General features: G+C 43.3%; 1 pseudogene; it reads right to left on the minus strand.

The window, feature by feature from the left end:
* Nucleotides 1–381: 381 nt before the first annotated feature.
* LOC128772898 (immunoglobulin heavy variable 3-23-like) lies at nucleotides 382–2,313 on the minus strand (annotated as a pseudogene).
* Between the last annotated feature and the right edge of the window lie 3,343 nt (nucleotides 2,314–5,656).

The raw sequence follows: 5,656 nt of genomic DNA on the forward strand, positions 1-5,656 counted from the left end.
CCTGGCAGCTCAGGGCTCTTCTGTTTTATCTCAGGAGCTCTAGCTGGGTGTGAGTACACCAAATTGTATGTACTCAATGCGACAGGGACCCCACTGATCCTCTGGGACAGTGTCTTGGTGTGATGTGGTTGGAGCTGGTTATCCCAGAAGGGCAGTTGCATGAACACTAGGAGCTTGGAGTTAATGGTGAGGAAGAACAAGAAGGCAGCATTCAGTTAGCTTCTCTCAGCAGAGGCTCCTATGCTAATGACCAGGGCAGTGCAATGGTGCCTGTCAGCTCTCCTGCCCCATGAGGGGCAATGCCCTGTCTCCCAAATGCACTCCAAGAAGGTAACTGTCTCACCCGATATGACCCAGGGGATCCTCAAACCGCAGCAGTCCCTATGGGCCTCGGGGCTCCTTCTCCACAGGAGCACTGCTATACCCACCAGGGTCCACCCCAGTGATGGCATGGAGTTCTAAATCTTCATTTAGAAAAATCTTCAGTTTTTGAACTGGACATTTACAGCAGGCTGACTTGTCATGATTATGTTTATGTGTCATCTTCACTGCGTCATGGGTGTCCAGATTCATGACTGTTTCTGTGTATGTCTGTGATGAGTTTCCAGAAGAGATTGGCATTTCCATCCATGGTTTCTTTCTGCCTGGGCATCACCCATTCCATCATAGTTCTGAGTAGAATCCGATGCAGAGGGAGGAAGATTTCCCTCATTTTTACTTCCCATGTGCTTGTTTGAACTGGAATAATTGGAATTGGTCTCCTCCTGCCCTTGTTCTTAGAGTTACATCATAGGCTCTGCAGGTTCTGAGACTACACACTAGTTCAGAATCAGGCGAGAATTTTACCACTGGTATTCCTGGCTCCCCAACTTGTGACAGTAGATCATGGGACTTCTCCACATATTTTGTCATGGAAACCAATGTGCCTTGGGTTCTGTTGCTCGAGGGAATCCTGACTAATACATGCAGATGATTCATCTCTTGTTTAGAGGAATTGAATAAAGCTGTAGCTCATTTAAAGTCCTGAGTAGCAAAGTGTCATGAAGGAAGTGTCACGTTGTTTGATTGGGACAAGGGCTGGGTGAAGATAATGGGGAGCTGTGGGAGCTTGTGGTCCTGGCTGCACAGGGAGTGCATCTGGGACTCATGTAAAGGTGCAGCTGTTGTGCCTCAGGAAATCTGTAATTCACTCATGTTGAGGGACAGGAGTAAGGAATGCAAACAACTGTGTCTTTGTGCATGTTAGGGTAGTTTTCCTAGGAAAACAATGATCTAATTCACACAGGTAATAGGTAAACACAGAATCCTGTGTCCAGAGAGGCTCCCTGGAGAAACTGCTGTGTGGACAGGAAGCCCCAGACCCTGAGAGGAAACCTGCCTGTAACCTCCATCTTCACCTGCTCCTGGCAACACAAAGCAGAATTGTGCATAGTGTGCGCCCCCCGGTGGTGCTGATCGCCTCCTGCAGGGAGGTTTGTGTCTTGGCTCCCAGTGAGGTCCCCTCACCCTGTGTCTTGCACAGTAATATGTGACCTTGTCCTTGGCCTGCAGGTTGTTCATTTGCAGATAGAGCGTGTTCTTGGAGTTGTCTCTGGAGATGGGGAGTCGGCCCTTTACCGAGTCTGCGTAGTACGTGCTACTTCCATCATCATAAATACATGTGAGCCACTACACCCCTTTCCTGGAACCTGGCGAACCCAGCTCATTCCATAGCTCCTGAAGGTGAATCCAGAGGCTACACAGGAGAGTCTCAGGGACCCCCCAGCCTGCACCAGGTCTCCCCCAGACTCCACCAGCTGCACGTCACACTGGACACCTGCAGACACAAGACATCTTGGTCAGGAAACTGTCACACATCCACTGTTTCTCACTCATATCCACTCACAGACTCAGTGTCTCCCATTCACCATGAATTACCTTTTATTTATTTATTTATTTTTATTTTTTATTTTTTTTTAAACTCTCCTTGATCTTTTACCATTTCTTCAACGTTTTATTTTTTATTTTTGGGACAGAGAGAGACAGAGCATGAACGGGGGAGGGACAGAGAGAGAGGGAGACACAGAATCGGAAACAGGCTCCAGGCTCCGAGCCGTCAGCCCAGAGCCCGACGCGGGGCTCGAACTCACAGACCGTGAGATCGTGACCTGGCTGAAGTCGGACGCTTAACCGACTGCGCCACCCAGGCGCCCCAATGAATTACCTTTTAAAAGGGCAACCAGGAACACCCAGCCCAGCACAAACTCCATGGTGAGGTGTGTGTGTTCTGTGCTGATCACAGAATGGGAACACCTGGGACTCCCGGGGCTGGGGCTCCTCTCCCAGCTGCAGAGTCTGGGATGGGCTGGTTTTATCAGCACAGAGAGGACCCCATTTGCATGTGCTCTGACATATATATCAAGCTCCAGTCTTAGATTTGATTCTTTAAAAGTGAACAACAGTGTTAGGGACGCACTTGTAGTTTAGTTTGTGTAGATGGTGTTTGACAATATGAATAATTGTATTCAGTGAGTACAGGTGTATTTGCAGTCCTGTGTGCATTTTTACAGGTCTTTCATCAACATAGATCATTTTCACTCTACAAGTATTTTACATACTTTTTGAAGTTTAACCCAAAATACTTTATTCTGCCATTTTCACTTGTATAATTTTGTTATTTATTTTGTATGTATTTTCATGCTGGTGTGTAGAATCACAGGTGGTTTGTTTTTATTTATTTTCTTTGTTCATTTGGCATCCTGCTCTTTTCCTCATTTAAAAAAACTGGTTCTAATATTTTTTGTGGAATCTCTAGGGTTTTGTTATGTTTAAGATCAATGTCACCTGCAAACAAGTAGTTTTCCTTCCTCCTTACTGATTTAAATGTCTTTTATTTTTTTTATTCCATATTTTTTTCTGGTTACGTCTTCCAGTGGTAGGAGAAGAAATCTTTTCCCTCTTTTCTTCTGGGATTTAGCCAGTGTAAGGATTCAATTGACATAAGACCTATCTACAGGAGAGAATAAATTTCATTTTGTAAGTGCATGGCCTTCCTAATGACATGACACCCAGAGAAAGGACAAAGCAGGTGGCACTTGTGTCTTTCAGACAACAAAACATTGGATTTGGCAAGAGTTAAGTTTGGGGTATTATGTTAGTCACCAAGTAAGTAGGTTTGTTTGCATCGCCTTCTTGTCCCTGTGTTCCTTATTCTGGTGCTAACGATGGTTCTTCCCTCTTGGTACACGGGAGGGAGATTTATATCCTGCTGTGAAGGGACGATGGAGAGTCTGAGTGTACTTGGGCTCTGTCTCAAGTGACTTTCACCCAAATAAGCAGTGTGACAAGATGACATAGTTTGAGGTGGCATATGTATTCTTCACGTTACATGGGGAACACTTATGTTAGGGGTGACCATCATTGCCTGGCTCCTGATTTGACAGGAAAGCCTTCAGCATTTTACCGTTCAATATGCTGTCAGGTGTGGGCTTTTCATAGTGGCCATGATCATGTGGAGGTAATTTCCTTCAGTCCCTTTTTAATTGGGTTCTTTTTAAATGATGAACATGTGTTGAATTTTGTCTAATGTTTTTTTGAATCAATTAATGATGGTTTTGATTCACTCATTCCCTCTGTTAATGGAGGACATCACATTTATGCATCTGTGTATGTTGAAGGATCCTTGCATCCCTGGATGAATCCCACTGGATTATGTTGTATGATCCTCTCAATGTTCTGTTGAATTCAGTATGCTCACCTTTTGTGAAGGAATTTTGCATGTATGTTCATTTGAGATAGTGACCTGTAGTTTCCCTTCTTGTGGTGTCTTTCTTTGGTTTTGGTGTGAAAACAATGCTGTCCTCACAAATTTCATTTGGGAGTGCTGTGTTTTTATCAGTGGTTTGTAATAGTTTGAGAAATATTGGCATTAATTTCTCTTTAAATACTTAGTAGAAGTTTTAATAAAGGCATGGACTCCTATGCAGATTTCTTGGAGGGCGAGGCTTTAGATAGAGAAATCTTATTAATTTTTCTTTTGTTCATTTTGTATTTTTCCATGAAACAGTGTTGGTGGACTACATTATGGCATAAAATGTGTAATTTGTTCCTGGTGATCTAATTGTTGGCTTATAAATACCTAAGTTTTTCTTTAATGATCCTTTTCATGTCTTTATTTCAGTTTTGTCTCCTCTTTCAATTCTGATGGCATTTGTTTGAGTCTTCCCTATTTCCCCAGGCTACCTATTTGTTTCAAATTTTATATACTTTTCCAAATACAAATTTTTATGTAATTGATTTGTTTTCTGTATTTGTGATAGTCTCTATTTTCTGTCTGCTTTATATTTTTATGTTATTTTTATGTTTATCTTGTTATGTCAGTAAAAATGCCAATGACTTTTTTAAGGAACCTGAAAAATATACAATTCATATGAAAGCACACAACACATGGAAGCAACAAAACAATCATGACGTCGAGAGAACCTGGAGACATCACACTTCTCTCTTTCTAAAGATATTGCAGAGGTACATTAACCACAACAGTGTGCTGCTGGCATCAAATGAGACATTTAGGCCAGTGGAGCTCATTACGGAGCCCAGAAGTAGAAGTTTGCAGATGCAGTGAGCAAATCCTCCACGAGATTTCCAACAATGCACAGTGGGGGGAGGATAGTGTCTCCTAAACATGGAGTTGACTAGGGGCTCCTGTGTGGCTCCGTAAGTTAAGCATCCCACTTCCACTCAGGTCATGATCTCACGGTTTGTGGGTTCGAGCCTCACATCAGGCTCCTGCTGACAGCTCGGGGCCTGGATTCTGTTTCTGCCTCTATCTCTGTGCCTCCCTACTCATGATCTGTCTCTCTCCCTCAAAACCAAAGTAAGAATTAAAAAATAGTATTGATATATACATGCCAAATAATAACATTTGGCCATAATCTTGCTTCATACATATACGTCGACACAAAAAAATCTCAAAATGGATGAAGGATTAAGAAGAACACTTGAACCTAAATGCCTTCAAAGAAAACATGAAAGATAAACATGATGACATTCACTTGAGAATGATTGATTTGATATAAAAGCAAAGTCACAGAGAACAAAGCAGGCAAGGGGGACTACATCATACCAGAAAAGGGGCAAGCAAATATTTGCAGAGCTAGAAGGCAGTCTATGGGAGGGTAGACATTACAATAAAAAATATTGAAAAGGAGTTAATATCCAAAATGCAGGAGGGACAATAAGGTGTTCTCATTTCCCTGCCATCAGACCACACCTCAAGCTTCCCCCTTTCCCTATTGGAGACCCACCTCCATTCAAAGTGCTCCTCAGAGGATGAGTCTTAAAGATGTGCCCACTGGTGTCTGGGCCTCACATGCACAAGAGGATGGATTGCCCCCAGTGCAGAGCCTGTGCTCAGGGGGCCTGAGAAAGGAACTGCCCCCACCCATCAGTAGCCAGATGCCCTGTCTTGCAGCAGAGGGAGGACCTGACCCTGTAATAGACTCTGTTACCGCAGGATGTTCTTGCTTTACCTCCTCACCGTGTAACACCCCGATCTTGTGAGTAAAGAAAGAACAGAATTTGATTCAGATGGAAATCAAAGCTACTGATTTGTACAATGTAGGAACCATAAAGTCTTTTGTCATCTATTACCCCCCCCCCCATCTTTTGTCCCTAA

This window comes from Panthera pardus, unplaced genomic scaffold (genome assembly GCF_024362965.1).
Source record: "Panthera pardus isolate Hobbes unplaced genomic scaffold, ASM2436296v1 HiC_scaffold_24, whole genome shotgun sequence".
In the NCBI taxonomy this organism is placed as follows: domain Eukaryota; kingdom Metazoa; phylum Chordata; class Mammalia; order Carnivora; family Felidae; genus Panthera; species Panthera pardus.